The sequence below is a fragment of the Onychomys torridus genome, chromosome 19 (assembly GCF_903995425.1).
Source record: "Onychomys torridus chromosome 19, mOncTor1.1, whole genome shotgun sequence".
Taxonomy (NCBI): Eukaryota; Metazoa; Chordata; class Mammalia; order Rodentia; family Cricetidae; genus Onychomys; species Onychomys torridus.
The window spans coordinates 11,188,569-11,201,235 of NC_050461.1; the positions used below are offsets into that span (position 1 = coordinate 11,188,569).

The 12,667-nt window shown below is 44.7% G+C and overlaps 1 pseudogene; it reads left to right on the forward strand.

Moving 5' to 3' along the window:
- Positions 1-4,758: 4,758 nt before the first annotated feature.
- Positions 4,759-10,295, forward strand: LOC118570691 (annotated as a pseudogene).
- Positions 10,296-12,667: the final 2,372 nt, after the last annotated feature.

Below are 12,667 nucleotides of genomic sequence, written 5' to 3' on the forward strand. Positions count from 1 at the left end.
AAACACAGATGAGGTAGAACCAGCTTAGTCACAATGGTAACTTTTTACACACGCTGACAACACTGTTTTTGATCCTCTCCCCGAACCCTGAAGCTTTTTAAGGCAGATGCTGTTTTCATGGAGGAAGATACAGCTGGGGACTGTTTTCTCTTGAGTGATGAAGCCTGTGAAAAAAGCCAGAAGTCCGTCTGAGATTTGCATGTCTCCAAAACCTGTGCTCTCTTCACTAAGCTGCACTATGTTTTATTTTATTCTAAGAGTCTTTCACATCATGTATCTTGATCCCACTCATTCCTCATCCCTTTGTGTCTGCTCCTGCAAACCCTCCCCACCAATAAAACAAAATTCAAAAGAATAAAGGACAAAAATAAAATGAATAAACCTGAAAGAGAAAAAATTAGAAATCTCTTCATGGAAGCTGCAGTGTGACCCAACAGGTCACTCTATATACCCTTTTGTCTATACATCTCTGTGTGTAAGTGTTCATTGCAAAGAGTCATTGGTGTGGTTTGAGGCCCCTGGTCTCCACTACAAGATTGATGCTGTGCTCCCACTAGGACTCTTCCTGGACACCCCGCTGCCATCCTGTGTTGTAGCTTTGGGTCCGTGGATCAGGTCCCTTCATGTGCTCCAGCAGATCATAGATGGGTTGGATGTTGGAGCAGGCCAAGTCATAACCCTGAGTCTGGGCAGCAGTAGGGTTGGTCCACCAGATGGGAAATAGGGACAGCTCTCCCATGATCACCACTTTGAGGCTGGCTCACCCACACCTGCCTTAACAATGGTTACTCTATTGTGTTGCCCTGGAAAGGTGCAGGGCCTGCTCTCCCTAGAGATGCAGCTGGTGGGGGTCAGGGATAGCTCTCCTGACCACTCTTTTGACCACAGGACCAGCTCTCCCACCTGCCCCAGGAGTTGATAGGTAGGCAGTTGGGAGTGGGTGGAGGGAGGGTGCTCCACAAGACAGATGAGAAACGGGAACATCTTTCCCATGCTCACATCTTTGGGGCTGGCTCACCCAAACCTCCAATAACTGGTTTGGCTCTGTTGTGCCTGCTCTGGTGAGATGCAGGACCTGCTCTCCCAAGTGTTGCAGCTGGTAGGGATCAGGGACAGCTCTCTGGCTCTTATGACCACAGGGTCAGGTCTCCCATCTGCCCCAGGCATTGATGGGTGGGGGTAAGGGAGTATCTCTCAGCTGCCCATGCTGCTCTGTGGCAGGTGAGGGATGGGGCTAGATCTCCCACGCTCATGTCCTCAGGGTTGGTTCATCTTGTGCTCTCATCAACAGGGTCATCTCTGATGGGCTGCCCAGACATAGTGCAGGGCTCGCTGCTGCTCGAGAGGTCAGCTCCCTCACCACCTCAGCCCACTCCCTTCTCTCTCATCTCTTCAGATATGTCTCCGTCCACAGGACCTGAACCATTCATATTCTCTCTCTCTCTCTCTCTCTCTCTCTCTCTCTCTCTCTCTCTGTCTCTCTCTCTCTCTCTGTCTCTCCTTTCTCTCCCTCTCTCTCCCTCTCCCTCTCTCTTGCTCTCACTCTCTCCTCTCCTCTTCTATCTCTGTCTCTCTGTCTCTGCCTTTCTCCTTCTCTCCCTCCCATAAAACGCCAGACTCACTCTGATAGTGCCCTCCTGGCTGGTGCTGCAAGCTACCGGGTGGGCCCGTGTTCTCTCCTTGGATCCGGGGTGCGCAGGCCTGTCTGTGGGTCTCCCTGTCTCACTCAGGTCGCTGTGACACTGGGCTGGGCCATGCTGCCTCATCACAAGGAGATCATAATAGTGCCCAACTGCTGAGCATCACGGGCAGGCTCCTGGTTGGTGTGTTTAGTTGTGTTCCGTCCATCCCTGCAGTATGGCACAGGGTGGGCACTTGGTTGGAGTTCCACGGAGGGCCAGGGTTAGAATCCCCTGCCCCTGTTCAGCTGCGTCCCGCCCACCTCGGCCAAATGGTGAGAATGGGCCTACACTAAGTGTTTGTTCACACTTGCCCTTTTTAAGCTGTCCTCTTGACTTAATCTGTTTCATTCATGTATTATTCACCCATGTAATCTGGCTTCAGCTCACACCGGACTACACACCTACTCTACTCCAAGGACAACTCTGGTTTCTCGGATGTGTTTAATCCCTTAATTAACGTAATAATTTATCTATCAAAACTTTGAGTGACTTTTCTTTTCTTTTGTTTTTTTAAGACGGGGTGGGGTGCCGGGGTTCCTCTATGTACCTCTGGCTGTCCTGGAACTCGCTCTGTAGACCAGGCTGGCCTCGAACTCACAGAGATCTGCCTGCCTCTGCCTCCTGAGTGCTGGAATTAAAGGTGTTTACCCCCACATTCAGCTTTTTAAGTGACTTTCTTATACTAGGAATTGTAGATGAACTTTGTTTTCTCTGCTGGGGGCAGGGCTCTGGCAAGTTTATGAGAGCCAAGCTTTCCGTGTTCTTCCCCTCCTCGGGTGACCCTGGGGGCTGGCCTCACCTTGTGGGTCTGGCAGTGCTTTTCCTTGGGCACAGGGGTGTCTTCTGTCCTGAGGCTGCATTTGAGCTGGCGCTCCGGGAGCCCAGCATAGGCGCGGGCTGCAGCGCGGACACATCACGGACGGGTAGCCTGGGAAGTGGCATGGGGAGCGGCCGCAGGGGCGGGGCGGGCTGCGCCCAGATCTTACTCGCCAGGAGGGAGTCCAGAACCTTTGGAAACCGCCAAGATGGAGCTGGAGACGGAGCTGGAGTTCCGCGGGGTCCCGGCCCCGGCTACAGGGCTCCAGCTCCTGCAGGAATACCGGGACCCAGCGACGCGCAAGGAGCGGGAGGCGGCAGCCGGGCGCAGCGGTGGGACCCGGAGCGCGCTGCGCTGGTTCATCACGGTGGTCCTGTACGCCGCGTTCGTGGGGCTGGTGAGAGCCTAGGCTGCCCCTTCCCGGGCTGGGGCAGGAGGCTCCCACAGGGGAGGAGCACTCCCTAGCTGCAGACCAATTTCCCAAGCCTGCACTGCAAGAGCTTGGGTTCATTCATCTTCCTGGGTCTCCGTTTCCCTATCTAGAAAATGAGCACAGTTCTAGTCTAGGAGGGTTTTTGTCAACCCAAACGCATTGCCTGGATTGCCTTAATGTGTCTTCCAACATCTATAAACTTTCATAGTCACATGGATGCCATAGCAGAAGGAGATGCAGCAAAGGGGGCCAGGGCCTCCACCTGCTCTCCTCTGCAACCACGCATGCAAAGTCCAAATTACTTAGGGGTTCAGTGTGTGTGAGTGCGAGTGTGCGAGTGTGTGTGCGTGTGTGTGTGTGTGTGTGTGTGTGCGAGTGTGTGTGTGTGTGCGCGCGCGCGCGCGTGCATGTGCATGCGTGCGTGTGAGCAATGACCCATATTACAGTAGAAGAATAATGAAGCATGTAGGATAGTGTACTGGCTTTGGGAGAATATATAGTAATTATTACCTCTTCCTGGTGGCCTGAGCAAGTTCAACCAACTGGCAAATTTGCAGAAGCAAAGTGACTTTCTTCATCACCCAGGTGGTAGGTGGTAGGAATCAAGGGCCTGCGAATGAATGCCTGCAGCCACGATTGTCTTTAAGACGTTAGAATTTTTCAGGCACTGTGTCATTAAGTAGCCCCACACTGAGGCTGAACATGTTCAGCCTCCCGAGTTCTGGGATTACAGACCACCAACACCTGGCTCGCTTCTTGGGCTACATTGATGTGGGAGGGACTTGGAAGGAAAAACACCACAGGTGCCTAGAGAGCGCCTTCACTGTGTGCTGAAGTCTCACAAGTCCCTTTGAAGGGATTTGATAAAAACCTGTACTCAGCCCTCCTTCATTGAACTTGGTGCTTGCTGCGCAGCCTGTCCACGCTGTAGTCCTTAGTCCCCGGTTCCTGCTGCTAAGACAAGGGACACACTGGTTTGCAGCAGAGCAGTGCAATTGCCATCAATTACTCTTGAAATGATGACTTAGAAACGTTTGTCTTGAAAGCATCAATGGTTCCTCCTCAACCCTTGGTTCTTGCTAACACATTGTAAGGCAACATTTTATTGATAAAACCATTTTGCTTGTGTGTATGTAATATTTCCTTAAAAGCCTTAGAGCCTATATTCCTTCCTGGTGGCTTTGGGATTTTCCTTAAAGAAGACTATAGATTTAGAAACATTCAGATAGTTGATTTCCAGCATATTGTATTTGTGTAGTTCAGAGAAACCTATGCCAGAAGTATTGCATTTTTAACATAACTAACGAGCAATAAGTTGATGTTTGAGAATTTAAACTTCGATCTCTAAATTCCTATATCAGTCGTAAATGGAGTATATCTAAAATAAAATATTTTGAGAATAAATTTTATATATCTCATTAACTATAAATGCAGAAAAATCTTGTAAGGTGTTCTTCAAAATGTAAAAATTGCAACCAAAGCCAGACAATATTTAAAAATAGAGTAGAAAAAACTCACAGGAGTGTATTCCTCTAATAGGAAAGAGTTGTACATTTTGTCCTGTTTGAATAAAGGGAATCTCTACATTACATTGAAATTCCCCCTGCCATTGTTTATCATGGAAAATGCCACCATTTGAATAAACATCAATTTAATGGTTGTGAGTTTAAAGCTCTTCTCTGTTTCAATTTTAGGGAATAAGCATTGCTATCCTTGGGCCTACATTTCAAGATCTGGCAAGAAATGTGAACCAAAATATCAGCAGCCTTTCTCTCATTTTTGTGGGCCGTGCTTCTGGATTCATATGTGGTACCGTGATTGGTGGCGTTCTCCTTGACCACATGAATCATTTTTTACTTTTGGGTAAGTAAACACTGCTTTCTTTTCTTCTTCTTCTTCTTCTTCTTCTTCTTCTTCTTCTTCTTCTTCTTCTTCTTCTTCAACAAATGTTTTACCTTGACTCTAAGCATTAAAAGCATAGACTTCAGAATGGCTGACAATGGAAATGGATATGGATGTCCTCCCTGGCAGCTGGACTTCCATAGGGTGGATTCTTTACCAAACCTTCTAGAAACTTGATTAGCTCTTTCTCAGGAGTGAATGTTGGCAACCTTGACCAATGCTGGCCTTTCCTGTAATGTAGGCTCTGCTCCAAACTCACACACTGGTTGACCATGAAGCTCTGCTTATCTGGGGTAGGGCGGGCCTTCTGCGGCTATGAGGATCAGAATGGCTCCTGGAACCTGGCCAGGCTCTGTGGACCTGGGGTTGAAGATGAAGGGACCCAGGACAGCGGGAAAATGATATAGACTGACTTCAGTCCTGCTGTCCATGTCAGAGTTGAGCATAGGCTGATCCTCTTGGATCCTGACTCTGAAAAACAGGGCAGAGCTGTTAGCATGCCTTTTTTGTTTTGTTTTGTTTTGTTTTTCAAGACAGGGTTTCTCTGTGTAGCTTTGCACCTTTCCTGGAACTCGCTTTGTAGACCAGGCTGACCTCAAACTCACAGAGATCCGCCTGCCTCTGCCTCCAGAGTGCTGGGATTAAAGGCTTGCGCCACCACCGCCTGGTGCCTTTTTCAATAAATTGGCATAATTAAAAATATTTTTTTAGATTACTATGATAAAATTCCTTTGGAGGCAAGGTGAATATTTTATTGCTGACAAATAAATTACTTCCAAAAATGAGTTAAAAAAGTATTTTTTCTGTACTTTCTTTGTCCCCCCAAATGAACTGATTTGGTAAAGTTTCCTATATCCTATTATAATGGTTGAGTTTTATTTTTACATTGTCACCTCATATAACAATTCTATTTGAAGAAATACTTCGGGGATTAACTCCTACACTATAAAATTTATCTTTGTTATAATTTCTAATTTGATCATTAGCAATGATAGAATTGTATTTGTCATGGTATTTTACATTTTTATAGTCTGTAAATATTATTAAAGATTTAGATAAAACCACCATATACATCAGCTGTATCTCTCACCTACTCATGATCAAACATTTTGTTGTGGTGGTGGTGGTGGTTTTGCCTTTTTGGTTTGTTTGTCTTTGAGACAAGATCTCACTCTGTAAGCTTGGCTGGCCCTAAACTCTCTCTGTAGATCATGCTGGCCTCAAACTCATAGAGATCTGCCTGCCTCAGCCTCCCAGGAGTTGTGATTAAAGTTAGTGTGTACCACCATGCACAGCCCAAAACCAACCAGTAAATTCCATGTTACTTTGCATTTTTACAATGTTTTATGATGTTCCTATGACCTAGGACCCTAATGAATACTTTTTTTTTCACAGCTGGCCTTATTGTCTTTTTTCCTCAGGTGTGTCAATGTTGGCTACCACCGCTGGGTTTTATCTCATTCCTTTCTGCAAGAAGGCAGTCTTACTGATTGCTGTGATGTCCGTCTTTGGTGCTTCCGTTAGCATCGTGGACACAGGTTAGTGAACCCTTCAGTGTCATCTCCAGAATTGGGGATTGTTCCATAGGGAAAAGCATATGAAACTGTAGTGTCATGAGTCTTCCTATTAAAGTGGCATGGACTCATCCAATCAGCATTCCACTTCCAGCACCACTGCTTGCCACTCAGGGCTGGGCATGGTGGCACACACTAACCTTAATCACAACCAACAAATTGGGTTTTTTTTTAATTATTTTTTTAAGATTTATTTATTTATTATGTATACAGCATGTATGACTGCAGGCCAGAAGAGGGCACCAGATCTCATTACAGATGGTTGTGAGCCACCATGTGGTTGCTGGGAATTGAACTCAGGACCTCAGGAAGAGCAGTCAGCGCTCTTAACCTCTGAGCCATCTCTCCAGCCCCCAACCAACCAATTGTTACACACCTAACTATGAAGTGAACTTTGAGGATTTTGCTTTATGAGAGATTGTTGGATTATCCAAACATCGAAAGACTCCCTTTCTGTGGGAAATTATAATGCAAATGGGCAGGCTTTCATGTTCAGATAGTTTCACCACTTTAGTGTAAGAGAAAATGATGATCTGATAGACAAAGTTTATTAATTACTTTGTAATTGCTGTGATAAAAACACTATGATGAAAGCAACTTATAGGAGACAGAGTTTATTTGGGCTTAGGGTTCTAGAGGGTTGGAGTCCATGCTGGGGGAGCCAAGGCATAGTGGCAGGAGCAGGAAGCTGATCTCTCATCTTGAACCACAAACACAGAGCAGAGAGAGCAATTAGAAATGGCAGTGACCTTCTAGATTCTCAAAGCCTGCCCCAGTGGCATAATTTCTCCAGAAAGGCCACCTCCTAACCCTACCTAGAAGATGCCACCAACTGGGGACCTAGTACTCAAATGCCAGAGACTATGGAGGACATTCTCAGTTAAACTACCATACAAGGGTAGAATTATTATATGGCCACAGAAGCAGCCATTCAACTTCAAATGCACCCCAGATTCTGTACTTAGAGAAATAAGTGCAGGTACCATATTCTTGCCTTTCTTTTTGGTTGTCATAGTTAAGGTTTCTATAGCTTCAATGAAACACCATGACCATAGAGCAAGTTGGGGAGGAAAGAGTTTGTTAGGCTTATACTTAAGCATTGCTGTTCATCACTGAAGGAAGTCAGGACAGAAACACAAAACAGAGCAGGATCCCGGAGGCAGGAACTGATGCAGAGGTCATGGAGGGCAGCTGCTTACTGGCTTGCTTCCCCTGACTTGCTCAGTCCACCTTCTTATAGAACCCAGAACCAGCAGCCCAGGGATGGCACCACCCACCATGGGCTGAGCCTTCCCCCATTGATCACTAATTGGGAAAATGCTTTACAGCTGGATCTCAAGGAGATGTTTCCTCAGCTGAGGCTCCTTCCTCTCTGATGATTCTAGACTGTGTCAAGATGACATACAAACCCACCTGGTACAGTTGTTTTCTCTCTCCCCACTGCAGAAGATCTCCATGTTTCACTCTGTCATCGAAGACCTCCTAAATTACACGTGGATCTTTGTTTACCCTAATCCTAGCTCCCCACCCTCATGGAAATGTTTTACACTTCGAGCTTCATCTGAATGTAAACTTACAGCATGGAGCTTTATGATTGTCTCACAATAGCTAATTTTTAAATGACAGCCAAACACTAGATGCTTCTGGATTTTTACCTTGTGGGTGTTGAAACTATGTAGTGTACAATTCTGAAAATTGTTTTTGTTGCCTAAAACAAGCATGCCAGAATTCTGGGGAAGTCTGGCTCCCAGCTGGGTGTTCAGCATCAGGTTTAGACCTAAGCAAATAATATTCTTCAATTGGAATTGAAACCTAATTGGAAGTACTGAAGCTTTGGTAGTTTTCCCACCATTAGATAAAATTGTGCCTAGCATATATCTACATATGGACCTGGGGATATAGTTCAGCTGGGCAGAGTATTTGCCTAGTGTGCATGAAATACTAGGTTCAATCCCCAGCACTGCATAAACCGATGGGCACATTTTTGTAATCCTAGTACTTAAGCGGTACAGGTGGAGTATCAAAAATTCAAAATCATCTTTAGCTACATAGCAAGTTCAAGGTCAGTATGGCATATATGAGAACTGTCTCAAAAATATAAAGTTATCAATGTCTTGCTGTTCTATTGCTGTGAAGAGCCTCCATGACCAAGGCAGATTATAAAAGAAAGCACTTAATTGGGGGCTTGCTTACAGTTCCTGAGGGTTAGTCTGTGATCATCATGGCAGGGAGCATGGTGGCATGGCACTGAATCAGTAGCTGAGAGCTTTACATCCTCATTCTGAGAGGGATAGAGAGAGATTGACTGTGCCTGGGGTTTTGAAACCGCAAAGCCCACCCCCATTGAGACTCTTCAACAAGGCCACACCTGCTGATCCTTCCTCAACAGTTCACCAACTGGGGATTAAACATGCACATATGTGAGCCTAGGGGGCCATTCTCATTCACACCACAATTAGTATTAAGCCCCAGTGAGATTACCACTGGTTTATAATATATTGTTTCAAATAGACCTAGCTCCAGTGATGGTTTAGTGTTTTGTAAACTCCATGGATGAAGATGAGACTAAACACAGTCCTCCGGTGATAGTGGGAGCATCTTAATTACAGAGTGGCTTTGGTTGTAAACTCAGAACATCAGAAAGTCCTACCACCTAATAGAGACACCTCTTCTTCTACAAAGTGCCTGACACATTATTTCTTTAACTTCTAGGTGGGAACGTCCTCATCTTGGATCTTTGGGGAGACAAAGGAGCCCCACACATGCAGGCCTTACACTTCAGTTTCGCCTTGGGTGCCTCCCTAGCTCCCCTGCTGGCTAAATTGGCCTGGGGGACAGCAGCATCCACTCAGAACCTCACAGAGGCTGGCTTTGAACGGTCAGCCTTGAACCTATCCTCTGGAGCCACCTCAGACTCTCTGTTTGCAGTGCCTGAGGACTTGAACCTGCTGTGGGCCTATGCTTCCATCGGCACCTACATTTTAGTAGTCTCTGTCTTTCTGTTTGGTCTGTTTTGTAAGAAACAATCGAGGCAGAAAAAGTCCATGGCATCGAGTCAGGAAGCTCGAAGAACTAAATATCACTGGGCCCTGCTCTGTCTCCTCTTCCTCTTCTTCTTCTTTTACGTTGGAGCGGAGGTGACCTATGGCTCTTTCATATTCTCCTTTGCCACCACTCATATTGGCATGGAAGAAAGTGAAGCAGCTGGCTTGAACTCCATCTTCTGGGGGACCTTTGCAGCCTGCAGGGGCCTGGCCATCTTCTTTGCAACACTCTTACAGCCTGGAACCATGATTGTGTTGAGCAACATTGGCAGCTTTGTCTCATCTTTATTTCTGGTGCTTTTTCACAAGAGCTCTCTTTGCCTCTGGATCGCAACTTCTGTGTATGGGGCCTCCATGGCAGTCACATTTCCCAGTGGAGTTTCCTGGATTAAGCAGTACACCACCTTAACTGGGAAATCCACAGCATTCTTTGTATTTGGTGCCGCCCTGGGAGAAATGGCGATTCCTGCAGTAATTGGAATTCTTGAAGGACTCTACCCAGATCTGCCAATAGTTCTGTACGTCTGTCTTGCATCAGCTATATTCACTGCTGTCTTATTTCCTGTGATGTATAAATTAGCTACCTTACCCCTGGAACGCCACCTCAAAGGAAGAAGAAAGGTGAGGACCAGAGAGCATTGCTTTCCAGACTGAGCTGAATGACCATTGGAAAGAAAACAAATATAAAGATGCAGAAAAAAATGGAACAGATTTTGAAGTAGTTGAAAAGAAGCATTCAAGGCATTCTGTAATAGAGGATTCTAGAAATGTTTTGATTTGACAGAGCCCACAGCTGACACTTCTAGGCAATTCCCAAATGCCTCCATGTTTGAGTCCTCTTAGTTAATGGTTGCAACTCCCCTGTGATACACCAGGAGAAAATGGACAAACATTTGGAAACGATGAATTGTTTTATAACTTCATACTTGCTTCACTTATGGCCAGGTAGAGCCCTAAGCAGGTTATTAGCATTTTCCAGGGATCAAAGTTTCTAGAGTTCCTGTATGAAAATAAGGTAACTGCTAAAATGTTTTTGAAAGTCCCGGACTTTCTAGAGTATTGCATAATGTACCAAGTGTTCTCTCATACAGTGGGATCTTGTAATGAGACTTCTGTTTGGGGGACTTGTTAGGAAGCATGTTTTTTTGTGGTGTGCAAAAAGGCATTTGTGTTTAAGAAACTGGATAGTGCTCCCGTAGACAGACACCATAGCATATGGAATGGATTGGCCTTTGCCGAGCAAATGACCAAGCATCCATTTTCTCTTATGAGAGTTGGAGAGAGTAGTTTTGATGGACGAGAAACTAGAAGCAGGAAAATTGACGCTACAGATTTACTAACAACTTGCTCAGGAAATATTAAGTTACTCGAAGTAGGATTCAGTCAAAGGGGGTTACCTCCAAGCTGGAAGAGAAGTAGTGTACTAACCAGGCTCCTTAGAAACCCAAGAGAGAAAATTGTGTGCTGTAATTGAATTTCAGGGTTGCTGAGAAAGTTTCTGCTAAATGTTGATTCACCAAGACTCCAGTTAGGCCTCATCCCCATAACAAAGAACTGCTGGGGTGGGGGCACAGAGCAGGGTCACAACCATCAATCATTATGCTTTGGCAAGATGAACCTGGGTAAGAACTATGCGAAAAGGACAACACTGGTGTCCTTAACAAATAATTCTGATAATATCTTTGTGTGTAAATCTGCCATCTCCCCAAGTGTCCAGACTTGCAGTCTCCTATGTCTGCTTAAATTGTTTGAAGTACAACCTGGGCCAGAACTTGAGAGATTTAAGGATGGCAGACAACATCTGTGGAAAGAATAAGCCTAAGGTGTGTATACGAGCTAGAACATCCTCAACTGGAGGCCACAGTCAGCCTCATGGTTTTGGTTTTTTTTGTACAAAGCTGTCCCTTTGTTAATTTCTGAGAGTGATTTCTTACTGGGTAGGCATATTGTTTGTATAACAGTTTCATGGAAGAGTATTTGGGAATGAGGACACATTATTGAATTCTTTACCTTATCCCTAGTGTTGGGTTAAAGAATGCTAAGGACTTGTTGGTTTTGTCCTTTTATGAGAACACATAGGGAATATTTTTTTTCAAGATGTGACTCTGCATTCTAGATTCACGATGAGCACTGACCATGGCTTCTTTCATATTATCTGCTCGTCCTACATCCTAGAAATGAAAGTGAAGTGATTTCCAAATTGAGAAACCCATAGGGTTTGGAGTTTGTGCAAGACTTCTGCTGAACAGCCCCTCCTTCACTTAAGATTAGAATTAAAAAAGAATATGCTTATATGGATATATGCTAACACTTTAATAGTTCATTTGAATAATTAATATATGAAAAAGCACTTTCATTGCTGAAATTTTTTGTTACTCTTATTGTCCTGTTTTGTTTTGTCTGGTTCTGAAGCAATGTTTTGCTCTGTATCATACACTGGTCTGGAACTGGTGAACCTCCAACTCAACCTTCTGAATTAAACCCTGCACCTCCAGGTCACAATAGTGCTGTTTTTGATCCATCCTAAAATAAATCTTTTCCTAATACTTTAACATCTCTGAAACAGATCTTATATGAAATAATCATTTAACTATTTAAACAAATAGTATATTTTCCATATAAATATATAAATAATGTACTTTATAATCAGTATCTTAGTATATTAATTACTGAAATATGATTCTTCTGATTATGGCAATCATATTATTTTACAGATATTTTAAAGGTTATGGGTGGTCTCACTATGATGTCCAGGCTGGTTCCAAATATCTGAGCTCAAAGTGATTCTACTTCCTCAGTATCCTGAGTAGGAAGACAGACAGGGACCTCCACACTAGACAGAATGTTCTATCTTCATATGCTAACTGTTTCTAATGATATTCACTTGGTACTTAGAGAAACCATGGCCCAATACTAGAAGCTGTTACAGAGGCACTACTCCAGTGCATAGCTGTAGGCTGGGTCTGCTCTATGCTCATGGGCTTGAGTATTAGTCACATTATAAACACTATTAAAAACAGGCTAATATTTTTTTCAACGAGGCAGTCTTCCCTGGGTTGGACTCCTTGTGCAGCCTCTTGGGCTCCTCCTTGAATTTGAAATACATGTGACTCCAGGGTACTGATAGGAGGGTGCTTTGTAACCAAGAATGGGGATAAGGAAGGCTATCTCCTGAGTGTGGCAAAGCTGGCCTGTGCCATCCTCAGACAAAGACT